General features: G+C 40.0%; 1 long non-coding RNA gene and 1 pseudogene across 2 annotated transcripts; one reads left to right on the forward strand and one right to left on the reverse strand.

The window, feature by feature from the left end:
- Positions 1-3,126: 3,126 nt before the first annotated feature.
- LOC126933026 (stress-70 protein, mitochondrial-like) lies at positions 3,127-5,441 on the reverse strand (annotated as a pseudogene). The gene has a single exon (XR_007718396.1). The product of XR_007718396.1 is annotated as a stress-70 protein, mitochondrial-like (transcript).
- A 15,359-nt stretch (positions 5,442-20,800) lies between these two features.
- On the forward strand, positions 20,801-25,652 carry LOC126933031 (uncharacterized). Its single transcript, XR_007718397.1, has 3 exons — positions 20,801-20,978; positions 22,236-22,292; positions 22,621-25,652. It is a non-coding gene; the product is annotated as an uncharacterized LOC126933031 (long non-coding RNA).
- The last annotated feature ends 2,129 nt before the right edge of the window (positions 25,653-27,781 follow it).

Consider the following 27,781-nt stretch of genomic DNA (forward strand, 5'->3'; position numbering starts at 1 on the left):
ATTTGGTAACAGCATTTTTCTAGTTCCTGTACTTTGGGAAGGAAACACACTGTGAGACCTCTAAGTTCTTTCTTAAAATTTTACCCTGATTAGGATAACATATCATTAACCATAAGAAAATTTTTCTGTATTCACCAAAATATTTCTAATTTCTAGGCTTGTAGCCTGCCGATGAGGTCCTACCCTTTGTGTAAAACCACAGTGCTGCTGATCTATTATCATCATTTCCATGGAGAATCATATAATATTCGACGGGGGAGGAAACAGTGGAGATTGTCCTTCTGAGGTCCCTCATTTGGCAGATGAGCTTGAACATTTGAGTGTTTTTTTTTTCAGTATAGGTCAAAACCTACTCTAATGAGACTGATGGATGGAACAATAGGTTTTATTACAATGGAACACAAAAGAAGCATAGACTATTCATTATTTTTATAATTTGCATACTTAAATGTTTAGTGTGCCCCTTATTTGTACAATTAATAAGGTGGAGGAAAGAAGGAAGCAAATGCAAATTTGGGGGGGACCTGGAGCATTGGGAAGAATAGATGTTTGTATTTCCTTTATAATTTTATTTTGGTGCAAGTTGAGGTCATCTTAAAAATCTTCATGTTTTGCAAAGGGTTGCAGAATTTCTCTTTTGTTTGTTTGAATTTACATACTTACGTAATCCAGGTATCAAAAGTTCCTGTAGCATGAATGGCCTGGGCTATCTATTGCTGTTTAGGAATATTTCTTGCCTTTAAGTCTATTCCTTCAGAAACCTAGGAGAGGAGCTGAATTTTACTTCCCAGTGTCTCAGTAACTCCAGAGGCTGTGAGAGCCTGCAGGGACCACTTGTTCCAGTCCTCTCACATTACAAATGAGAAAACCAAAGCCTGAGGATGTTAAGTGTCTGCCCAAGGTCAATGGCAGAGCTGCCACAAGGAGCGGGGTCTCTTGCCTGCCAAGTGTGGCAGTTTTTCTACAACATCTCTTCTGTCTTGTGGGCATATCCTCTTCTCAGCAATTTAATAAAGATGCTCACTACCTTTCTCAAAGACAGAAACTGAGTCAAGTGTTGATGATTTGCCTCTAGCCCTGAGCTCTCTGTCAGCACCCACTGTACCTTTCTAGGGTGACTGGAACCTTGCCCCAATTCATTTGTGCTTTTTACTTTCTTCCAACAAATGGTGACAAATCATTCTCACCTCTCCCTAGACACCACTTAGGAACTGCTGAACCCACTGATGACTGTTAATGACAGTTCCCGGTCATCAGCCTTTCCCCAGGGAAAGCTGTGGTAGAGACTCCCAGAACTTCCTAACACAGGGGGCCAGGTGGGGACAGGCTGCCTTCAACATGTGACATGTGAGTGTGAGGAAGGAGGAACATAAGGTTCAGGATACTTGTTTCAAATCTGGGCTCTACAACGTGGGCATGCTACCTATCCCTGTGTCTCAGTTTTCTTATTTATAAAGTGGGAGAATAATAGCAGCATTTCCTTAATAGGATTGTGGTGAGGATTTAATGACTTAATACATATAAAATAGTTTAAATATGGACTAGTACATAGTAAATGCCCCATTAATAATGGCCAATATTATCAGTATGGATTTTACTATATGAACAGGATCATATTCATTTTGGGTCAAGATAGTGGTCTGATGAATAAGGGGATTATTTCTTCACAGAGTTTTCTGTGTTCCAGCCATAGTGGCCTTCAGTTCATGGAGCAAGTTGTCTTTTTTTTTTTTTTTTTTTTCCCTGCCTTACGGCCTTTGTATATATTATTCCCTTTGACTGTAGGGTTTTCTTTCTTTGCTTTTATCTTGTTAGGTCCTATTTGTCCTTCAGATCTTACAACCAACCTTACTTTTTCAGGGGAACGTTCCATGACCTGCTAATACTTTACTACATATTCTCATAGCACAAAAATCTTCATAATTCTTATAACTGACATAATTTTACAGGTAAGAATGATCATTTGATCAAAGCCAATCTTTCCCACTAGACTCTACACTGCATTAGCATAGGGATTTTGTCTGTTTTTGCTGACCATTCGGTCCTCGATGCCTACACAGTATAATCCATGTTGCAGACATTCAATAGTTGTTTGTAGAAATTATATGTAAATGAATGAGTGAATGAAGGTGAGCCCAATAGAGTTTTCATCCCAAGATGAAATTGGGTGACAACTGGTACAATATTGAGCTCTGAGAGAAGGGCAGGACAAGTAGGTTGATGGAATGAGATGAACACCATGACAGTATTATGTACAATGTGCCATGGTGATATGGTTTGGCTGTGTCCCCACCCAGATCTCATCTTGAATTCCCATGTGTTGTGGGAGGAACCCGGTGGGAGGTAATTGAATCATGGGTTCAGGTCTTTCCCATGCTATTCTCATGGAGTGAGTAAGTCTCATGAGAGCTAATGGTTTTTAAAAGGGAATTTCCCTGCACAAGCTCTCTCTTTGCCTGCTGCCATCCATGTAAGACATGACTTGCTCCTCCTTGCCTTCTACCATAATTGTGAGGCCTCCCCAGCCATGTGGAACTATAAGTCCATTAAACCTCTTTTTCTTGCGGGTCTCAGGTATATCTTTATCAGCAGTGTGAAAACTAATACCCATTGGAAATAAGGCTGTAAAGACAGGTTCCTCTTCAAACTCCTGATGCCAGAAGTTGTTTCTTCTTTTTATAAAAGAGAAAAAACTAACTTCATAATTTTACTTTTATTTTTTTGCTTTTCATATTTATCTAAAAAAAATCCAGAATGGGTAAGAGAACAATCATCAAGGATGCAGGTGCCAGACATAGGGCAGAAGATAGCTAGAAAAGTATGCCTGAAGGAAGTTAAGGGTCTAGCCTCATTCCTACGTTGTTTTAATAGCTGTACCTAACATAAATAGCTAAGCTTTCCATTGTTCTAGATTCCTCTGCCCCATCTACAAGCATGGCACAGACGGCTTGCTTTGCAAGGCCTCAGTTGAAGGACCCCATGTACACACAGGCCAGTACAGCAGTACTAGGCTGACTAGAAGGATCTCATCCCCATATGTGGTCTCATTTCAAATCTATGGCTGACTACCTTCATTGTTGTGTGCAAGATGATTTCACCTCTTGAAAATATGGTCACTTCAGCATTAAATAGTTAAATATTTATAATTATCAATTCATCCTACCTCCTTTTACATGCAGCTGAAAAATGACAGGTTAGGGACATAGAACATTGTAAACTTTATACTGTTAGAATCACCATCCATTAAATGATCACTAGCTAATGGTCACTAAATTTACAAATTAAGGAAATTATATGTAGAATACTGCAAAAACACAGTAAAAAGACTGAAGTTTGCCCATTTCTGCTCAGGAAGTCTCTTCACTCCTAAGCTTCATATGTTGTCCTTCTGGCTTCAAAATTTCTGCTATTATTACTGTTTTTCCTCCTTTTCATCTTCCTTTTGTTCCCCAGTGCCAGAACTTCCACAGCCTTCTCGCTCAGATGCCATCTTTTTGTATGCCATTTCAAAGAGCTTCAATGATGCCTGCTGAAGAGAGGATGCTGCCTGTCTAATGTTTTCTCCTGTTTCGCTGTCTTTTCTAGCTAGGAGCTCCCTCATTTTGGAAATCTCTTATTTCAGCTTGTTGCACTATCAGCAGGTAATTGGTCCTTGAATTTTTCCGTCTTGGTTTCTGTGGTGTATATGATTCCTTCAGCCACGTTAACTGCTTCAACTCGTTCCTTCTTTTACTGGTCTTCCTTAGCATATTTCTGTGCATTTTTAACCATATTTTCAATGTCATCTTTGCTTAACCCACCAGAAGACTGGCTTACAATCTGCTGCTCACGTCCTGTGCCTTTATCTTTAGCAGAAACATATATGGTCCCACTGGCATCAATGTCAAATGTAACTTCAATCTGAGGAACTCCACGAGGGGCTGGTGGAATTCCAATCAAAGTAAACTGTCCAAGGAATTTGTTGTCTCCAGCCATCTCTCTCTCACCCTGACACACTTTAGTTTCCACTTGTGTCTGATCATCAGCGGCAGCAGAGAATACCTGGCTCTTCTTGGTTGGAATAGTGGTATTCCTATAATAAGTTTGGTAAAGACACCTCACAGAGTTTCAATACCCAGAGAGAGGGGAGTGACATCAAGGAGCAGCACATCTGTAATATCGACAGCCAACACACCTCCCTGAATGGCAACTCCAATGGCCACAGCCTCATCAGGATTGACAGCTTTACTTGGGGCTCTGCCAAAAAAAAATCCTGCACAGTCTGCTGAACCTTGGGCATCCTAGTCATGCCACCGACAAGAATCACTTCTCCTATGTCACTCTTGCTGACTTCTGCATCTTGCATAGCTTTTTGGCATGGAGTGATAGTCCTCCTGATTAGATCAGTGACAATCCCTTCAAATTAAGCACGGGTCAACTTCATATTCAAATGCTTGGGTCCAGAAGAATCCATTGTAAGATAGGGCAAATTGATGTCAGTCTGCACAGATGAGGAGAGTTCACATTTAGCCTTTTCAGCAGCTTCCCGTACCCTCTGAAATGCCACATTGTCTCTGGTCAAATCGACCACCATCTCTCTCTTGAACTCCTTCACAATGTGCCATAGCAAGACCTCGTCAAAGTCTTCCCCACCTAAGAAAGTGTCCCCACGTGTGGATTTCACCTCGAATACTGCTTTCTGAATTTCCAGGATAGAAATATCAAAAGTTCCACCACCCAAATCATATACAGCAATGACTTTGTCTTCTGATTTGTCTAGACCATAGGCAAGAGCAGCAGCTGTGGACTCATTAATCACCCAAAGCACATTCAGTCCAGGTATCTGGCCAGCATCTTTAGTTGTCTGTCTCTGCAAGTCATTGAAATAAGCTAGGACTATGATGACAGCATTGTTTGCTGTGTGTCCCAGGTAATTTTCTGCCGTCTCTTTGATCTTCATCGACACAAATGCTCCGATCTGACCTGGAGAATACAGTTTCCCATGAGCCTCAACCCAGACATCACCATTGGAGGCACGAACAATTTTAAAGGGAATATTTTTAACGTCTTTCTGTACTTCAGGATCATCATATTGCCGGCTAATGAGACGCTTGGTAGCATAGGATATATTGTTTGGGCTGTCGCTTGGCAGGCATGCCAACAAGTCGCTCACCATCTGCTGTAAAGGCCACAACTGAAGGGACGGTTCTGGCACCTTCGGCATTCTCCAGCACCTTTGCTTGTGTACCTTCCATAACTGCCTCGTAGGAGTTGGTGGTACCGAAATCAGTACCAACAACTGCTCCCTTGATTGCTTCCGATGCATAATCCCGCCTTGAAATAACTCTAGAAGCCTCATGACTAAGGCCATTCCAGCCATCCTGGTGGAGGGTGGCCGTAGGACCCCGGGAGGCTACGGTACCCGCTAGACCGGCTGTTGCAGCTCAGCTGGAGCTTATCATGGCAGCTAGATGGAGGAGTACCAGGCAGCAAACAGGCGCTCGGGCGGCTGGGAGCTGTGCGGTGTGGTCATAATTTTATAATATTTAAAAAGTTGCATGCAATCAAGTGCATAATATTAAGCATACAGTTCCAGTTTTGATAAGCAGTAACCATTATGACTAGCACTATAACCAACTGGGCTACTTCTCTCCGTGTCTACTAGCATTGTCTTGCATAGTTTGGCATCAGTCAGTCCTCATTGGTCTTCTCACTTCCATTCATGTTCCACTTTGACTCATTCTCCTCCAGCAGCCAAACTAATTCAATTATTACATGATCTAGATTATTTGATAATAACTTCTACTGCTTAAATTTGCTTAGATTACTTGATACTTGATACTACTGCTTAGATTATTTGATAATACTCTCTTAAAAGCCCCCACTAGCTCCCAATTGTTATAGAATGAACTCAAATTATTTAACAGGGTCTAAAAGGCCCGGTGTATTCTGGTCCCTACCTTGCTCCCAGCCTTGTCTTGCACCGTTCTCCCTCTTGCATTCTGTACTCCTGTAACATGGATCTTCCTTCAGTTCCTTGAATTTGCCAAATTCTTTCTTACTCTAAAGTCTAGATAGAGACACTCTTTTCCACTCCTTTGTATCCTTCAGGTCTGTGATAGGCAGATGGTGGCCTCACAAAGATGTTTATGTCCTAATCTCCAGGAGCCTGTGAATACATTACCTTACATGGCAAAAGGAGCTTTGTAGATGTAATTAAGTCAAGGATATTGAGATGAAAATATACACCTGGATTGTTCGGCTATGCCCAGTTTAATCATAATAGTCATTATGAGCAAAAGAGGGAGGCAGGAGAGCCAGTCAGCAAAGGAGATGTGCAAATAGAAGCTGGGTTGAGGAGCTTGTCGGCTTTGAGGACAAAGGTGGTGATGAGCTGAGGACAGCAGGCAGCCTGTGGACACTGAAAAGGAAACGAACGGATTCTCTTGTAGAGCCTCCAAAGAAACACAGCCCTGCCAGCATCTTGACTTCTGCCCCATAAGACCCATTTCAGACTTCTGGCTTCTAGAACTGTAAGGTAATCAATTTGTGTGGTTTTAAGTCATGCTGTTTCTAGTTATTTCTTACAACAGCAATAGAAAACTAATGCAAGTTCTCTGCTTTAAATGCTAACTTTTCAGAGACACCTTCCCCTAGCCACTCCATTTAAAATAAAGCCTGATATGGTTATGGTTTGGCTCTGTGTCCCCACCAAAATCTCATGTAGAATTGTAATTCCCAATATTGGGAAAGGGACCTGGTGGGAGGTGATTGGATCATGGGGACAGATTTCCCCCTTGCTATTATAGTGATAGTGAGTGAGTTCTCATGAGATCTGATTATTTAAGTGTATGGCACTTTCCCTGTTGCTCTCTCTCTCCTGTCACCATGTAAAGATGTGCTTGCTTCCCCTTTGCCTTCTGCCATAATTGTAAGTTTACTGAGGCCTCCCCCACTGTGCCTCCTGTACAGCCTGCAGAACTGTGAGTCAGTTAAACCTCTTTTCTTCATAGATTACCCAGTCTCAGGTATGCCTTTTTAGCAGCGGGAGAACGGGCTAATATGGAACCCTTTACCCCATGCCTTAACAGGTCTCAACCGCATTCCCACCCAGCAGTCTCTACGCCACTCCTGTGCTTGTTTCCTGTATCGTAACACTTACCATTTGTATTATAATTATCTTTTACTTATTCTTTATCATTGTTGCCAGAATGTGTGCTCTGTGAGGACAAGGATAACGTCTCATATACCACTGTATCGTCAGGAACTAGTATTGAAGCTGCAATTTTTAAATTATGTGCTTAATCAGTATTTATTAATGATTCATTTCTGTGCTGTCCAATATAGTAACCACTAGTCACATGTGGCTTTTGATCATTTGCAACACAGCTAGTCTAAACTGAGATGTGTTGCAAGTGAAAAATACATTTTGAAGTCTCACTATAATAAAAGAATGTAAAATGTCTTAATAATACTTTTTTGTTGATTATATGTTGAAATGATGACATTTTGGACATACTGGGTTAAATAAACATATTATTGAAATTAATGCTGAATTATTAAAATTAATGTTACTTCTTTTTACTTTTATTAACATGGCTACCAAGACATTTAAAATTATGTATATGATTTACATTCTATTTCTATTTCACAGTGCTTAGATTGTGGATATCTTGAAAGAAAACCCCACATTTTATTTCACTTTGTATGAACCAAAATTATTTGCACATCGTAGCTTCTCAATAGTTTGCTGCATGAATGCTTGTTAACTTATTTTATTAAGAATATGTAACATTGGCTGGGCTTGGTGGCTCACGCCTGTAATCCCAGCACTTTGGGAGGCTGAGGCAGGTGCATCACCTGAGGTCAAGAGTTCGAGAACAGCCTGGCCAACATGGTGAAACCCCGTCTCTACTAAAAATACAAAAAAATTATCCAGGTGTGGTGGCAGGTGCCTGTAATTCCAGCTACTTGGGAGGCTGAGGTTGGAGAATTGCTTGAACCCAAGAGGTGGAGGTTGCTAAGAATGCACCATTGAACTCCAGCCTGGGTGACAAGAGTGAAACTCTACTTAAAAAAATAAAAATAAAAAATAACATTGTACCAATGCATAAAATTGGGCCCAAAGAGAAGATTTGCATTCAGCAATTTTTACCAACTAGATATTTGTGGTTACATGTGATACTTTTTACCAGATAAATTTTCTAGCTGCTTTAAAATTAATGTTATTAATATATGTTATCAATCTGCAATTGAAAATAGAGCTAGATGGCAAAATGATGACTTAGACGTTCTTGTACAGTTTAATGCAATGGGATTCTACCTTCAGGGGCACAGCTTTTTCCTAAGAACACCCACTTTCTTATGAAACAGTTAAAAGTCTATCTAAGAAAATGTGCTAGGCATTGCTTCTCAGTCTTTGTCTGAAAATTACTCTGAATGACCAGGGAAGGAAGTATATATACCCATGAGTTGAAAAATGAGGGCATTTAGAACCTAGCCTTGGGTTCTGCCCTCTCTCAGTTTGCTTGAGTTTTCTTTAACATCCATTGTTTTGTCTGAAAAACTCATGACAATATTACATTCATGACAATATTACATACAATATGGCTGTATTTGTCTTAGTATAAAGATATTCCTCTGTAGTCCAAATCCTCAAATACAATAGATACTCCATGCTGAGTATCTATTTTTGTCTGAGGCTTTTTGTACTCTCCATGTACCGATCCACCCAGGGGCACTGGTACCGCACTCTGAGAAGAACAGAATTAAGACTGATATCCCGAGCCTTGTCTTTCTGGGGAGTCCTTACATGACTGTAATGATGATTGGTTAAGCAGTGAGTTGGGTAGCAGCTGGTGGGGAGGGGATGAAGTGGTTCTCCCAGTTGATGTGGGGCTGCAGAGTGAGGGGAAACAACAACAAAAAAGCATAGCAAAAATATGGAGGCCATTCCAAGGCCCGTGTTTATGGCCAAGACAAATTGACAGATGGGCTTTGTCTCTACCCACCTTTTGTTTCCTTCTGACTTCAGGCTGCCTTTGGGATTGTTGCACGTGTGTGTGCCCATTCGTGTGTTTTGCGTTTATATGCCTTTTAAAGCAACACTTAGAATCCACTTGCGTATATAAAAGTTAGAAGAAGGGGCATGGCATTGTGGCACACGTCTGTAGTCCCAGCACTGTGGGAGGCCGAGACAGGCGGATGACTTGAAGTCAGGAGTTCAAGACCAGCCTGGCCAAAATGGTAAAACCACATCTCTATTAAAAATACAAAAATTAGCTGGGCATAGTGGCATGTGCCCAGGGGGCTGAGGCAGGAGAATCGCTTGAGTCCGGGAGGCAGAGGTTGCAGTGAGCCAAGATCGCACCACTGCACTCCAGCCTGGGTAGCACAGCAAGACTCTGTCTCAAAAAAAAAAAGTTAGAAGAAGGGAAAGACAGAGTCTCATTTTTCTAGACCATTCTCTTCCTTGGAGATGGCCCCTTACCTAAACCTAGTGATAGCCTGACCCGTCCTCCTTGTTTTGGTAACTGGCAATTTACATGCACTTTGTTATTTAATCCCCATTTTAGCCCTATAAGGTAGAAACTGGTTATTACCATTTGACAGGTGAACAAACTGAGTCTCACAGAGGTTACAAGGTCTGCCCATAGTCTACCTGACCTGTAAGTGCCCAAGTCAGGATTATGAGATTGTGGTTCTTTGCTGTCCCCCATCACAGTTTGCTGCCTATCCAGCAGGTTTAGAGGCCATTTCATCTTGATTTTACAATTTCTTTTCAGTGCCTCCTATATCCTAGGGATCATGCTGGACTTAAAAGAATATACAAAGATGAATACAATTTGTTCCCCACTAGCTCCCAGGCCAGAAACTTTTCCCCTATATGACACTCAAAGCAGGATGTAAGAAAGATAGGAACTACTCAATTACTTTCTTGGGGCCATTCATCCTGAATAACCTAGAGTTAAACATTTCTTATTCAACATAGGTAGGTGAATGAGGCAACAATGTCTCCACGAGAAACAAAACAAAAGTCATAAAAAAAATTGGCACTTGAACAGAAAAGATGAACCACCATTGCTGTAGGTCCTTTGTCTCAATCATTCAGTAGAATGGAAAAAAAAATCACTTCATAAATCAGTCGAACTTGCTCTCATTCTGCCATTCACAGAACATGGAATTACTTGCTTCGACTGATAAATGGATGTCTTTGCCAGAGTACTGTCACTGAGGCTTATATAACTTACAGCGCAATTATTACTTATGTCTTAGAAAGAACTTATTTATTTTAGCTTATATCATCTTTTCATTCTTGAAACATGTCCTTTATGTATTTGCTTTTGAAAACTGGAGTAGATGCCAGTGTAGAAAGAAGCTTTTCTATTACCATATCTGAAATATAGTTTTGAAAGTGGGTGATATGAAACAGTACATTGATTTTTTGTGTTTTATCATCAGAAGCCAGAGCAAAAGGAAAATAACAACTGCATTTTAATAAAATTAAGGCTATTTATGATTGCACTCCAATAAGTGCTAAAACCAGAATGTGTGGAGTGGTCAAGCCTTAACTTCGTTAGTGCACAAAAGATTGATTTATTACATTTTAGTTGTTAGAGTCCAAAGGGGATAGGCACAACTTATCTACATATAAAAATATACATAGAGATACATACATGTGTGTACCCAATATATACACGCAGACACATAATACACATAAAAGCTTATTAAAAACAACCAAATTCTATGTTAATCCTCTTAAAAATGTAAAAAGCCGAATCTTCAATTTTGCTGTGCATCTCCTACAATCTCAATTAATGCCTCTGGGGAAGACAGCTGAATTTCAGCAACAGTATATAACTTGGTAATTGGACACAACTCCAAGTCATTTGTTAGGACTCCCAAGTGTTTTAGTGAAAGTTGAAAATTAATCTGTAACCATTCATTTACATACATATACATACACACATATATATGTATGTGTATGTATATGTATATATACGCATGTGTGTGTGTGCGCGTGTGTGTGTGTATTTGGAGACGGAGTTTCACTTTTGTTGCCCAGGCTGGAGTGTGATGGCACGATCTCAGCTGACCGCAACCTCTGCCTCCCAGGTTCAAGGGATTTTCCTCTCTCAGCCTCCCGAGTAGCTGGGATTACAGGCAAGTGCCACCACGCAAGGCTAATTTTTGTATTTTCAGTAGAGAGAGGGTTTCTCCATGTTGGTGAGGCTGATCTGGAAGTCCCGACCTCAGGTGATCTGCCCACCCCGGCCTCACAAAGTGCTGGGATTACAGGCGTGAGCTACTTCGCCTGGCCTCATTTTTGTATTTTTAATATGTGCGTCATGAATCTCTTTCTTCTTCTTAGCTTATGTCTGTCTTTCAGATTGGAATTAGGATGGTAAATTTTAATTGGTAATCATTCCACTTTTGATATGAAACCTGGGATTGCCCAGTGTCTTGCTGATTCTCAAAATCAACATTAAATTGCCTAAATTATTATCACATATAAATACATATTTAGTTTGCAGCCAAGCAGGCATATTTGCAACAACTTGAAACTAGAAGAATTTTTGATGCTTTTGCACATAATATGCTCCCCCGCACATCTCTGCAGAAACAACTCTCCATGTTTCTCTCCTAAATAAATAAATACAATTCTTTAGTAAAATCTAGGCTATTTCCCCTCAGTCTCCATTTTGCATTATGTTATCATTTAGAAAGTCACATTTACAGTTATTTTTGAAATACTTTCTAATAAGGAAACTCCGTTTGGAAGAGGAAAATTGCCCGGTTTACTGTAAAGGTAGACTATCGCCCTTCCACCTAATCTCCAATCCTATGCTCCACCGGCCAAGACATGTTTGTCTAACTCAGTTGTCCTTTTTTTTTCTACTTACCTTTTAAAAGGGGTTTCTCCTTGATAAGCGTGATGGATGTTAGATAACAACTGAAAGACCAGAGGGGGAAGTTGCTGTTGCTTTTTCTTTGTAACTCAAACTTACCTTCGTCACATACATTTTTCAGGTTTCTGCAAGTAGCCACTACCTTGTCCCTTTTGGTCTCTTCTTTTTCTCTAAGTTTTATTCTCCTTCTTATTTCTGTGAAAAGGGCTATTATGGAAACAATATTACTGAAAAAGAGAAGGCCAGACACAAACCGAGATCCACATTTTGACTTTTTAAAATTATACACTCTAAATTATGTTTGGATTTTTTCATTGATTTCAATATTTACAATTCAGCTAATTTAATAAATTCCCTTTTTTCTCCTTTTCTAAACTCTCTTATCCTCCCTTTTCCTCTCACTTCCTTGATCCTGTGTCTTGTAATTGTCTTACCTGGCCTCGTAGGCCTCATAAAAGCCTGGAACTAGGCTGGTAAAAAGGAAACTCCTATGGGGTGGAAAATGTACAGATAAAGCCGAGTGAGCAAAGATAATTTTTTTTTTTTTAGTATATGGAGTGGATTCATGGGTCAAGGTTGTCAACATCAATATATTAATTTTTATCTTCATTCCACCGAAATTGAGACATATAATTTCGCTTTCCCTCGTAGACTTTTCTTTCCTGTCAAACTTTCTGTCTTATTTCCAATTCTGGAGTTGAAAACTATAGCTTTAAATCTCCTAAAAGGAATTAACCTATAGCATTTGAACAGAGACACTGAATACTTACATATACCAACGTAGTATATGTAAATATTACTAATTGGTATATATTTATGCTATTTGCATTATTATTGGTCATTTGATGAGGCAAATTTTCAACAGAAAGTAGATCTACCCATTCTGTGGACATAATCTTGGAAGGTAAGCTTTTTAGAAAGAGGGATATTCTTTACATTCTATACAGCCTCTTGGAGTGCATGATGGTTGTTCTATGAATATTATATAATGAGAAATATGATGAAGCCACATTTTTTGGTAAGTCTATTCAGGCCTAAATGAAATAGTTGGTTTTTTTTTTTTTTTTAATCTAAACAGAGGGTTAAACATCTTCCGACGTTGAGGCTGATATCTGATGTCTCTTTAAAAGATTTCAACATTTCGGAGACTATGCTTGAAAAAATACAGTCACACACAGAGAAATCAAATAAGACTGAAATATATTTCTTAAATGTTTGGAAATCTTACACATTTTGTGAAATCTGAGACCTTGTCAATTGAAAAAGTGTACCTTATTTTGTATCTCTCTCACACACACGTGTGCACACACACATGGTACTTGTTAGGATTTTTATTTTATACATTTTGAAGGATTATTTTAAGACTTAATTATAAAAATATTTTTAGAATTGATACTTCAGTCTGTGTACACATCAAAAGGAAAAGGAAAATAAAGAAAAGTGGCTAAGGCATTCCTAAAATTTGTTCACATCCAGACTCCAATTCTCTGGAATCCCTGTTGGCTCAGTTACTGGTGTTCATGATTTTCCTCACACTGCCATCCCCTGTGCCATTAAGAGTGTTAATGATTCAGAATTTCTTAAAAGAATGCTCTGGTATTGTCTCTGGGATTTTCTCTGAAGCAGTTGATCCTTAGTTGCAAGATTTGATGCCTGTGCTTACTTGACTGTCTGAGGTACCAACAGAATATTTTCAGATAATAGCCAGGACTCATATTTTTTCCTTAAGTGGGCCTGAAATGGTTTGTTCACAGAAATATTGATGGGTTGTGATTGTCCAGTTGGGTCACTAGGAATGACAACTGAGCTCAAAGATGTGCAGGTGATGATAACTACTTTGCAATTTGACCTGACTGATAGCAATTGTGAGATGCATTCTGATTTTATAATGCAAAAACACAAAAGCAGACTCATCTCAGAATTAATAAAAAATGATGGACATTTTATTAGATCCCAGACATCATGTTAGATTGATTATTCTACAATGTAATTTGAATTAATCACTCATTTTAACGTTAGGTATCATTAAACATAGCGTATTAGTTCATTCTCAGGCTGCTATGAAGAAATACCCAAGACTGGGTAATTTATAAAGAAAGTGGTTTAATTGACTCACAGTTCCATATGGCTAGGGAGGCCTCAGGAAACTTTAAATTATGGCAGAAGGCACCTCTTCACAGGGCAGCAGGAGAGAGAATGAGTGCCTATTGAAGGGGGAAGCCCCTTATAAAACCATCATATCTCATGAGTACTCATTCACCTCCACGAGAACAGCACAGGGAGAACTGTCCCCATGATTCCACTATCTCCTCCTGCTCCTCCCCTTGACACATGGGGATTATTACACTTCAAGGTGAGATTTGGGTGGGGACACAGCGCCAAGCCATATCACACAGCTTCATTTTAAAGTTCATTGACTATATTTTCACTCATCTTCCTTTTTTATTGATTCCTGATCTTAGGGAAATTATGAAGTATTGAAACATTTTGTGGTTAGATTTCAGACTTGTTTCTTAAATAAAAGGTAGCATAAGCACCCGATAATTGTCAATGCTCAGGTCCACTCTCTGAGTATTGATGCATAATCTTGTGGGGGTGGGTAACTTGCCGTGTAACAATGGCATGGACTTTAAAGCCTGTTTTGGGATCTAAATCTTGATACTATAAGCAGTAACTGAAAGACCTCGAGAGAGTCTCTTAATTTCTCTTAAATTTGGCTTTCTTTCCTACATAAAGCATGATATTAATATTTATTTGCAGAATTATTTTAAGGATTAGGATTGTTGAAACCTGGTGGATGCTCAATTAAAGGTACAAAAGGTTAAATGTTATTATATGTGGCCTACCCCAATCTGGGTATCAGAATGACACCTTCAACTATCATTTGGGTGTGTTTAATTCGGTACTTTTGTTCACTTTTTACTTACAGTAATCTTTAGCTTGTGATTTTATGAAAACTAAAAATCAGTTAAACAGGTAATATCGTTTGGCTGTGTCCCCACCCAAATCTCATTTGAATTGTAGTTCCCATAATCCCCATGTGTCCTGGGAGGGACTCAATAGGAGGTAATTGAATCATGAGGCAGGCTCTTCCCATACTGTTTTTGTGGTAGTGATTAAGTCTCATGAGATCTGATGGTTTTATACATGGAAGTTCCCCTGCACAAGCTTTCTTGCCTGCTGCTATGTAAGGCGTGACTTTGCTCCTCATTTGCTTTCTGTCATAATTGTGAGGCCTCCCTAGCCATGTGGAACTTGTGGGTCAATTAAACCTCTTTCCTTTATAAATTACCCAGTGTTGGGTATGTCTTTATTAGTAGCATGAGAACAGACTAATATAATAGGGTAAAGCATGTAAAGTTTTGAAAATGACTTATACTCGAATATACATATATGCATGAACTTCTGTATTAATCAGGATTCTCTAGAGGGACAGAACTAATAGGATAGATGTATATATGAAGGGAAGTTTATTAGGAGAATTGACTTAGATAGTCACAAGGTGAAGTTCCACCATAGGCTGTCCGCAAACTGAGGAGCAAGAAAGCCAGTCTGAATCCCAAAACCTCAAAAGTAGGGAAGCCAACAGTGCAGCCTTCAGTCTGTGGCCAAAGGCCCAAGAACCCCTGGCAAATCACTGGTGTCAATCCAAGCATCCAAAAAGCTGAAGAACTTGGAGTCTGATGATCAAGGGCAGGAAGCATCCACTGCGGGAGAAAGATGGAAGCCGGAAGACTCAGCAAGTCCACTTTTTCCAACTTCTGCCCGCTTTATTCTAGCTGTACCAGCAGCTGATTAGATGGTGCCCACACAGATTGAGTGCAGTGCAGCTTTATTCTAGCCACTGGCAGCTGAGTATATGGTGCCCACTCGGATTGAGTGGGTGGTGTACCCATTAGATAGTGGGCACCATCTAATCAGCTCCCAGTGTGGCTAGAATAAAGCAGACAGAAGAAGTAGGTCTGCCTCTCCCAGTCCACTAACTCGAATGTTAATCTCATTTGGCAACACCCTCACAGACACACCCAGGAACAATACTTTGCATCCTTCAATCTAATCAAGTTGACACTCAGTATTAACCATCACAACTTCTAATGATATTATAGATCAATTAGGATGTAGTTTTGGCACATTAATTCCCAGTTTCTTCTCATGAAACTGGATTGGTTGAGTCTTCAGACAAGAATGGCTGGGTTTCAGTCATTGGCTGGGCTTCACATGTGGTCCCGCTCTGAGTCCCCTTGTATCAGTATCTGGCTCAGCAGCGTCTTCTGCTCCACTGTAGTGACTCCATGTGGATCCCTGTCAAGCTCTGATGAACTGGCCATTTTCTTCTATCATTCGTTATGTACCAATGACTGAGAGCTTTCAGTCTCGTGTGTAAAGCAAGGTCTTGAACTTGTCAAGATGAATCAAGTATACTTCTATTGTGCTAATGCTCCTAGCCTTATGCATTACTACATCGTTCTTCTAAGGCTTACATGGTCTACAGCTCCTCTGTTAAAATGAATGCACACTGCCTTCTGGTACTGCGTGACCAGGGTTTTTATAAGACTATCTCTTCATTGATTTTTGCTCAGAAGTCTTTTCTTCCAACTTTGCTTCCTTCTTCCCACTCTTAAGTCTCCATTGGCTGCAGGAGCTAGGATCACATCCAGCTTGTCTCTTTGGGTTTTCTCTTAAAATTCACTTACATTTGGATCACACTTCCATAGAGGTTCTTGTTGATAAGTGCCACATTGCTGAAATAGTTGTCTCCATGAGTCCAAGGGGACAGGATAGTGCCTATTAACTATTAATTCAAGCAGTATTATATAGTGAAAGGGGCATGTAGATGGTATTTAGGTAACCTGAGTTTGAATTTTCGCTCTGCCACTTGCTAGGAAGGTGACCTTAACCATTTCATATAATATGTCTGAATCTCAGTCTTCTCATTTATAAAATGGAGATATTTTTGCCTTACCGAGTTAACATGGGGACTAAATCAGATGAGAGATGTAAAGAGCTTGTCACAGACAAAGCCTTCAATAAATAATTGTAATTATTAAGTGCATCATCATCCTGCATTCACTGAATAAACTACCTGGCATTCAGATCTCCCCTTTGGAAGTTATTTTACCTCCCTTAGACTGATGCAGTTTCTGGACCCTGCCTTGGGATATCTCATTGCTGGTGGGGAAGAAAGGAATGCCTTTCCTAGTGTAAACGGTATAGTCATAGTATTTAAATTTTTGAAAAAGTGAAACCCTACTAAATCTTAACCATTTATTTTCTCCTAAGACTTGAAATTAAATTTGCTTTCGGTGAGAAGGACACTTCTGAAATATTCATTCTAACCTTTTTTCTAAGTTGCACAGAAGACCAGCATTTTACCACATGGACTGTAGGTCACAGTCCTCAGATTCCCTCATGTCACTAGAGCTAGATGTTCTGATTTAATGAAGCCTTCGTTGTCTTTGCCTCTGTTTAAGGTACAGCATGTTTCTAACATGCATTCCCTTTACCATCCGTTGGTGTTTGAAGTCTCTACTTTGGATAGCGCTTTCATTCATGGAACTGTTAAAAAGATTAACAGGAAAGAGTGAATTTACATTTTCTCATACTTTCTTGCAAAGATAGAAGAAACATGTCAAGAAAAAAATCTACTTTTAAAAGATAAAACATATCATATATTTAGAAATGTTGGTACTTCATTTAGGAATTAATATTATTTACAGTGTCTGCTAGGCATTATTTAAGGAATTGCTTATTTTATCAGGTATTCAAAACATGCACCCTCCTCCATTCCAACATATAAAGACCTCAGCAAATAATGTAGAGTTTATAGTACTAGGAGCTTCATTTTTTAGAACTAATTTCACTGATATATAATTGCTGGTATAAATGTTGGCACTTCCTTAACTAAAGTTGTGATAACGAGCCTTGCTATAATGAAAACAAATGAGATTAATGGTCTTTTCCAGGTTTTTATCGGGCAGTGGCTGTGAGATTGAAATTCCTTTTGCTTTGCCTTAGATAGGGTTGTTTTTTCCCCTAATCCAAATGAAATAATACAGAATTTACCTGCTCAGTCTTTTTATAGAATATGCAAATGCTCTGAGGAGCATCAGAATGTGTATTCATGTTGAGAAGAACTGTGCAAATGTAAGGTAGTCTTTAAAAAAAGTAGTTGCAAATTCAGTAAAAAAGCATACATTTCTTTTTGTAAAATGAGCATTATTTGATGTAAATAACAAATTGGTAAAAAAAAATCCCTTTCTCTAAATATGGTGTACAGCATAGTCCAGATAATTCGGAGTTTTAATGTCAAAGCATAAAGTTATTTTAGAAATGTATCTTGATTGACAAGTCTTTTTGCAACAACCTAATGATAAAATTACAGTGTATAGCTGATATTAGTTTCATTAAAGAACTGTATTTTGTGTATTATACTATTGCTTATTTATACTATTACTGCAGCTATTTCATATATATTAGATATTAGCCCCCCACTAAGCAGTAGAATTTGTCTACCTAAAGGATTTGTTTAATCAGAGTTTTAATCAAATAATAGAGAGTCTCTAATGAGGAGTTATGATTCTCCTGTGCTAAGAAATGGTACAGTCCATCGGTTTCTTCCAAGAACATATCAAGAGATTAAACATACTTTCATTATTGTATTCAAGAACAATATTGTAATATTTGCACTAATATGTTGCCATTTTAGTATTTTCTGAGGTGTACATAGTCTCACAAGGTGAATAATTAAAGGATCTGCCGCCTTGGGTAGCACAAAGCAGTGCTTGATATAAGTTTGATTATTTCACTTGTCTCAAATAATCCATAACTGTCTTCTGTAATTATTTTCATCATCCAGCCAAGCAAAGATAAAAGATGGAACATGTTTCTTTTGCCTACTCCCAAGGAAACCCCATTACCCTTGAAACACCACATGACCACGTAAAGCCCAATCAGGGTCCAAAGAAGCAGTCGGCAAGGACAAGCTGAGTGTGAGCTGAAAATGAAGTTGTTACCAAACAGCAAACCGCAGTCCTCGCTTCTTATGAATATTTGAATGAGTAACTAAAAACAGCTCAGTAAACTCTAAGCAAATGTGACAGCTGAAACTGCCTGGAAACCAGGAGTCCACCAGGACCGTGATGAAAAGATCACCAGTTACTTTGTACCTCTCGCTGCCATGGGTCTACAGAGGGACGGTATCAGATTTCTTTTCCTCAAATATAAGTTATGGAAAATCTGATTTATCTCTGCACTTTCGGAAGCCAAACAGCCCCCAAAATCTCTTGTGTTATTTTGAATTCATTAAAGTGCAATGATTTCTAACAATTTTTTCAAGGAAAGAGAATAGCCAAGATTTTTTTTTTTATTTTTCAGATTCTGAAATATTGATGTTGCTGTTGTTTTTACTCATAGAAAATTGGACCTAGTCAATCTTTCATGAATATCTTTCTGCTCATTCCATGTGGCAAGAAAGACAGTGAGAACAGAGCCCCTGAAGCCAGAATTACAAATTTTGCCATATAGAAGAGTTCCAGAAAATATCTGTAGAAGATACATTTCAAAAGAAAACTAAAAAACAATTCATTTTTCCTGTCTTCTTTAATATATAGACAAAATATTACTACTATGATTATTATCTCCAATTTACTAGGAAATACAATAGTACATAATTTTCAAGTTGGTGGCTTTAACTGGAAGGAAAGGGTCAGTTATTTAGTTCCTCTAAGTGTGTATAGTAAATTCTCCTTAAACCCACTTAGTTTTGTTCATTTGATGAATGCTTTAAATATAATGAGAGCCCTCTTATAGGCCATAAATTCCTAGTAAAGTAAAAAGTTATGCAGTATGTGGATCTAATATACAGATTGCTACAGCTCAAATCTAGTAGCTAACTGAAGATAAAATCAAACCAAGGGGAACCTTGGTGAAGTTATTGTTTATTCAGTGGTTATTTGTAAAAAATCTGTGAAACATTAAGTTTCAGTCAGCCTCTTCAGAAGTTCCAGAAGACAGCAGCCACAGCCTTTATTGCTGAAGAGTTTATGAGTATTTTTAATGACAATGAGGACCGCAATGGTTTCCTAAGAGGCCACTACAGGGACCTATCTCTTCATCATTGAAACTGAGAGCCCTAATTCCATCTCAGCTGTAAAATTACTATTCCAGTTCCTTGGAGTATCTGAGCAATGTCAGCCACAACATGCTGTTCAATTTCTCCTTTCTCTTTTGCCATGTGTGGATTTACACATGGTGTTACATATTGCTGGATTTTTAATTCTGCAGTAAAAATGGAAAGAAGAACACAAAATGCAATTGTGGTTTATGCTTATACCGTGGAGAGATGGAGAGTCTTTAGAGGGAAAGTAACTAGACAGAAGGAATGTTTGTGACGTCCACATTAGAAACCCAGGCCCTGGAGAAAAGTAGGAACATAGCGACTCTGAAGCAGCAGGAGGAGACAGAAACCTATTTTAATATTGAGTGTTAGGCAAGATTAAGGCCATTTGCAAAATCACACTAAACCCTCACTATATGTTATGTTGGATTGGAAGTTAGAACGGTTGCTAGCTATGCAGGCTTCAGAAAAATCATTTATATTTTCTCATCTATATGGTGTAGATCAGGGGTCCCCAATCCCTGGGTCATGGACTGGTATTGGTCCACAAACTATTAAGAACTGGGCTGCACAGTAGGAGGTGAGGGGCAGGCGAGCAAAGCTTCATCTGTATTTAGAGCTGCTCCCCATTGCTTGCATTACTGCCTGAGCTCCGTCTCCTGTCAGATTAGGGGCGGTGTGTCCGGAATTGGTGGGTTCTTGGTCTCACTGACTTCAAGAATGAAGCTGCAGACCCTCGCGGTGAGTGTTACAGTTCTTGAAGACGGTGTGTCCGGAGTTTGTTCCTTCAGACGTTCAGATGTGTTTGGAGCTTCTTCCTTCTGGTGGGTTGTGGTCTTGCTGTCAGGAGTGAAGCTGCGGACCTTCGTAGTGAGTGTTACAGCTCTTCAAAGGCAGCGCGTCTGGAGTTGTTCCTTCTTCCCCGGGGGTTCGTGGTCTCGCTGACTTCAGGAGTGAAGCTGCAGACCTTCACGGTGAGTGTTACAGCTCATAACCAGGCAGCGTGGACCCAGAGTGAGCAGTGGAAAGATTTATTGCAAAGAGCCAAATAACAAACCTTCCACAGTGTCGAAGGGTACCCCAGGGGGTTGCCGCTGACTTGCTCGGGCAGCCTGCTTTATTCCTTTATCTGGCCCCACCCACATCCTGCTGATTGGTCCATTTTACAAAGAGCTGATTGGTCTATTTACAATCCTTGAGCTAGACACAGAGTCACAGGGTGCCAGTCCTCCAAGTCTCCACTAGGTTAGCTAGATACAGATTACCAATTGGTGTATTCACAAACCCCGCGCTAGACATAGAGTGCTGATTGGTGCACATACAATCCTCTGGCTAGAAATAAAAGTTCTCCGAGTCCCCATTAGGTCAGCTAGATGCAGAGTGCTGATTGGTGCACATTCAATCCTCCGGCTAGATACAAAAGTTCTGCAAGTCCTCATCCAGTTCAGGAGCCCAGCTGGCTTCACCCAGTGGATCCTGCACCAGGGCTGCAGGCGGAGCTGCCCGCCAGTCCCGAGACGCCCCTGCACTCTTCAGCCCCTGGGCTGTCGATGGGACCGGGCGCCACGGAGCGGGGTGCGGCGCCCATCCGGGAGGCTCAGGCCGCGCGGGAATCCACCGCAGGGGGAGGAGCTCAGACATGGCTGGCTGCAGGTCTGGAGCCCTGCCCCGGGCGGAGGCAGCTACGGCCTGGCGAGAATTTGAGTGGTCGCGGAAGGGCCGGTACTGCTGGGGGACCCAGCGCAACCTCCGCAGCTGCTGGCCCGGGTGCTAAGCCCCCCTGACTGCCCTGGGCCGGCGGAGCCGTCCGGCCGCTCCGTGGGCGGGGCCCGCCAACCCCGCGCCAGCGCCCGCGCCCGCCGGAACTGACACTGGCCCGCGAGCGCAGCGCGCAGCCCCAGTTCCCGCCGGCGCCTCTCTCTCCCTCCACACCTCCGGGCAAGCAGAAGGAGGGGGCTCTGGCCTCAGCCAGCCCAGAGAGGTGCTCCCAGGGTGCCGGTGCCGTGGCGGGCTAAAGGGCTCCTCAAGCGCCGCCAGAGTGGACGCCTAGGCCGGAGGCTGAGGAGGCGCTGAGAGTGAGGGCTGCTAGCACATTGTCACCTCTCAGCGGCATTAGATTCTCAAAAGAGTGTGAACCCTATTATGAACTGTGCATGGGAGGGATCTATGTTGCATGCTCCTTATGAGAATCTAATGCCTTATGATCTGTCACTGTCTCCCATCACCCGCAGATGGGACCATCTAGTTGCAGGGAAACAAGCTCGGGCTCACACTGATTCTACATTATGGTGAGTTGAATAATTATTTTATTATATATTACAATGTAATAATAAAAGAAATAAAGTGCACAATAAGTGTAATGTGCTTAAATCACCCCAAAACCATCCCCCACCCCCAGTCTGTGGAAAAGTTGTCTTCCACAAAAACCGGTCTCTGGTGTTAAAAAGTTTGGAGACCGCTGGTATAGATGAGAGAACATTTATTCCGAGTGGACAATTACAAAGGCAGTTCCAGGAACAGAATGAACATAGATTTTAGAGTCAGAAAGATCTGGATTTGCATTCCTTATCCGTCATTTACCAGTCGTGTAAGCTTCCTTGAACAATCTTCATTTAGGACCCATGGATAGTTCCCCTGTGAGAAGGCTATGAAAAACAGAAGAGGTGATCTCCAAAGAGTGTCTACACATGCAGGTGTTCTGGTAAAAGTTAGTTTTCTTACTGTCTTTATTCTAAAGTCTTTTCCAATTTTAAATTCTACAAAGCACTCATGGACTAAGATCAAATTTTCCTGCAGCGTAGTTGAATAGGTTTGTAACTGCTGCTGTTGCTCAGGGGTATATGTGACACCTGGCACATGTGAAGGATTTTAAAATTTAATGTTAGAGATGCCTAGCAAATACCAAGAGAGGAATGAGAGGTGAAGAAGGACAGGGCCAGTTGATATCACCAAATATGCTATCTTTGATACTTGCTCTTTTGTTTTAGAGTCTGTGATGTAAAGTTGTTTTGTATCACAATGTGGTAGTATAACTTTGAAGGTCAAAACGAGGTCAGAGTTTGAAAATGAAAGTTATTTCCAAACATGTGCTGTGGGACATGAATATTCATGAACTTGTACTCATTTTTCATTCATTATATTGGTTTTCAAGGTAAAGTTTTAAAAAGCCTTATAATTAAGGGATCTTAAAAGTGGTCTTAGAAAACAAGAGACTACACACCAGGGGTGTAATTCTAGCTTAAGTAGTTTCTTAAAGGTTTTACTTAAATGCGTGGGAAAAAAGCCCCACTGAAAACAAACAAACAAAAACCCCAAACACCTGTATTACAAGTCTTGTTAAAATAACTCAACAAAGGACCCAGCAATCTCATTTTTAGATATTTGACCTGAAGAAATAGCATCACAATTGGGGTTCATATGTTTAACGCAGCATTTTCTCTAAGAGTAACTAATTGGAACTGGCCTACTTTTCCCTCAATAGGAGAATAAACAACAGTACATACATACTATGAAATATATTGCCATTAAAAAGAACGAGGCAGATCTATGCATACTGCCATAGGAAGACGTCTCTGATTTATTCTTAGGTGAAAATCAGCAAATTACTGAGCAGTTTGCCTGGTATGTACCCATTCTGAAACAAAAAACATCTTAGTTTATATATGTGCATAAATGTATCATACAAATGAGTGTGTGCGCACGCGTATTAGGCTAACATAGAAAAAGATTTGAAATAATACTTGCATAGCTGTTTACAGTGACAACTCTTGAGGTTAGTAGTTTTTTCTTTATAATGCAATTCTATAGTGGTGTAACTTATTACCATAAACGTAATACTTTAACAATAAAAAAATTTAAATATGAGTCTTAGTCTTGAAATGACTTGGCGAATCAACACATTTCTTCTGGTCCTATCCCCTTTCCCACCTCCCAAGTTATTTAACACTGACGTATTAATATTTCAAAGACCCAAGTACTAAATATGAAATAAATTAGTTCTTGGTGTTAGCTCTTATGTTATTCTGCCCTGAATCCAGTCCTGACACTTTCACTAGCTACTTGTGTATTTCAGAAAATATACAAGTTTCAATGCTCAGCTTCCTCACCTATAAAAAAAAAAAGGTGACATAAACAAAGGGGTTGGGCAGATTAATTTTCTTCCAGTTCTGAGATACTGTGTTTTCTGTTGAAACAAAATAAATTTCATGGTCCTTTGCAGCATAATACTTTCTCCCATGTACTTCACATTTTATAGTAAATAACTCATTACTTTATTGGAGCAATGACTAACAGTGATATCATAATGCTCAATTTAGTCCTGATTTTTTGTTGTTGTTTTTCTGAGTACCTTGAATGTGAATCTGTGGACCACTAACACCTTCAGACCTTCAAAACTTCTGCACAAGGAAGGTTCAGAGGTCCTGACCTTCCTTTTGGAAAATGGTGACCAAGTGCATCCCCATGTTAGAGTTGACAAGTATTAAGGGTACACTGTGCTCTTCTCATTCTCTCCTGGGCTTGCTTGCATTTGAAGCTAGCTGCCCTTTTCCTACCCTGCAGAAGGCCCAGGAACGTGACTGGCAGACTTCCTGGAACATTGTGTCACAAACCCTTGTTCTTTTTATTGCTCAACTGGTCCAGGGCATATATTTGCAGCAAGCTGGCTTTTCAAGAGAATGCGTTATGAATAAAGGCCACTGCGATTTGTTTGACACCATTAAAGTTATTTTGCTTTCTCTGACCAGAGTGAGATCATCAATTACTCTCCTTCTCTGAAGAACGGAGTAAACACGACTCTAAGGATCACCCATTACTTGCAGAGGAATGAGAGGCACAGAAGACGCTGTGCCTGCCCTTGGAAGTTTAAATTTGTATTGTGGGAGACAGACCAGATACAAAATAAATCACAAATGTAGAACATGATGTGCCATTTAAAAAAGCAGCAAAGATCAATGTACTGAACAAAGAGATACGAAACTATGTTCTGAGGAAGTACTGAAGTGGCTTCTGGAGGCTTTAGCAAAGCACTTTCCCCAGAAGCACATCAGGGAGAAAAGTGAGAGATTTGTATGATATCACTACAATAAGGGAATTTCTAGAACAATTTTTATAATGATAGTTTAGCCCACATTGAACTGATTTGTATTTATCGAGCTAAAATAAAGTATTCACTTTTATCTTTCCAGTAGATTAATGCTCGATAGGGGTTCAGATGGCCAGAAATGGAAGAGGTGCTGTCTATGGCAGTCTTTCCCCATGTGGGGTCTAAACAAGACCACCTATTGTGGAATAAAGAAAGAATACTAGATCTTTCAAAATTTATTTTTTACACTGTTCTCTAAAGTGTTCTACTTCTGTATTTGTTTTATAACACTCATGACACATTAGTAAATACTACAAGAATATAATTTCTAAATATACACTCATGGTTAGGGTTGCATACTTAAAGGCATTTTGATTTGTGCAATATGTATTTGTTAAATTTTACCTTAACTCAGTTATTTTGGACATTTTGATTAGTAGTTTCAATGACACTTGTAGAAATACAATAGTCAAAAAATGTAGAAATCAGTGCTTTTGAGAAAAATAACTCCTAATTTAATTTGTACAACAAACATCTTTTTCATAAAGGGATCTTACTCTTTTAAAAGCAAATCTAGTGTTTCTTCTGAATTTCTTACGTATCAGAAAAATTCTTTAGTCTGAAAAAGTTGGCAGAAAAATCCATGATTAATAGATAAATAGTATTCTTTTCAAATCCTTCTGGCTTTTAAGCTAAGCCACCAGGGATTTGCATGCGGGGAAAGAGTTTTGAAGGTAAGAGGTTTTTCTTCTTATGATTTGAATGCAATGCTTTTGAGATTTCTGTGATTTATTGGTAGTAAAGTGACTTTGTTAGGATGACCTATTTGAAGCTTTTCTTGTCATTGTGCTGTTACGAATACCTGGAATCCACCCTATCTTCAGAGTCCATCCCCTGCACCAGATAGACTGTGGTCATTTGGTGTCACCAGCTCTGCCTTCCACTTTATTCTCTGTCAGGTTCCCTCTCACATCTTGCAGCAGGTGGGTTATTCTTATTGAATTCGTGTATAATTATGGAAAATTTCTTGAATACCAATATGACATTTGACTTTGATCTAGGGATTCCCTACTAATTCCGTGGCTCATGGAAGGGGTGGAGATTTCTATCTTCTTTCAAGAGTACCTTTTCAAGAAAGGGTAAATTGGCACTTGGACAAAACTGTTGTAAACTGGCACATCCTCTTGGTTTATAAAATGATTTTCTCTACTTCAAATAAAAAATGAGAATGGAATTTTATTAATGGAATAAGCATGGTGCAAAATATTCTTAATATTTGTATTAGCCTAGGTTCTCCAGAGAAATAGAACCGAGAGAGAGAGCGAGCGAGTGAGAGAGAACAGAGAGACAGGTTTTAAGCAATTGGCTTACATGATTGTGGAGGCTGTCACGTTCAAAGTCTGCAAGGTAGACTGGCAGGCTGGAGACCCAGGAAAGCGGTGATGTTGCAGCTGGAGAATGAAGGCCGTCTGCTGGCACAATTCCGTCTTCTGGGGACATCAGGCTTTATTATTGTTGTTATTATTATTAAGGCCTTCATCTAACTGGGCAAGGCCCACCTATATTATGGAGGGTAATCTGCTTTACTCTGAGTCTACTGATTTAAGTGTTAATCTTATCTAAAAAAATGGCTTCACAGAAATATGTAGAATAATGTCGGACCAAATATCTGGGGACTGTGGCCTAGCAAAGTTGATACATAAAGTTAACTATCCCAATATCTTGAAAAACCTCTACTCTGGACTACTTGCCTCTTTCTTTCTCTCTCTCTCTCTCCCTCCCTCCCTCCTTTCTTCCTTCCTTCTTCCTTTCTTTCCTTCCTTTTTTTTTTTTTGGATGGAGTCTCGCTCTGCCGTCCAGGCTGGAGTGCAGGGGCGCAATCTCGCCTCACTGCAACCTCCACCTTCCGGGTTCAAGCAATTCTCTGCCTCAGCCTCCCGAGTAGCTGGGATTACTACTCCGCATTACATATTCTACAAAATTCCTCCTTACGCATCCCTTTGTACTAGAAAATAATTATAGTTCAGTGATGTCACTTCAACAAAAGCATTATGGTTATTTCTTTTACAGAGAAGTCGGAATAAGCTTTCCCTAGTATTAAAGGCATTACTATATCCTTTTCAGAGAAGTTAGAAATAAGCTTTCCTTATTACTAAAGGCATGAACTTGCTCTCTAAAACCAAACTGTTTACCAGTTTTTCTCTCAGGAGCCAAAAGGAGGAGGGTGTGGTATGGATTCGTGTGCTAGATGCCCACCGGTCTATGGAGTTCAGAAAAGACCAGCCGGTGACATGAGGCAAAAGAAGTCTCTTCCAAGCACCTCCCCAGTGGGCAAAGCAATCATTTGCTCTTTTACCAGATTTCTACCTTTCTAAAGAAATACATTTTTGTAAATGTTAGCCCTTTTTAAATTGGAAAACACCCAACTACTGTGAGAAATTAATATTACTAAAAGTCGCAGTTAGCACTCACATCCAAAATATCTTCCAGAGTTCAATTCCAAAATTGCATCTCCCAAAGAGCTCACGTTTCCTTTCCTTGAATTGGATATGCCTATAGATAAGCATTAGAAAAAGAATATTTCAGTTGGGTGCGGCGGTTCACGCCTGTAATCCCCGCACTTTGGGAGGCTGAGGCGGATGGATCACCTGAGGTCAGGAGTTACAGACCAGCTGGGCCAACATGGTGAAACCC

Source organism: Macaca thibetana, chromosome 12, assembly GCF_024542745.1.
Source record: "Macaca thibetana thibetana isolate TM-01 chromosome 12, ASM2454274v1, whole genome shotgun sequence".
NCBI lineage: Eukaryota > Metazoa > Chordata > Mammalia > Primates > Cercopithecidae > Macaca > Macaca thibetana.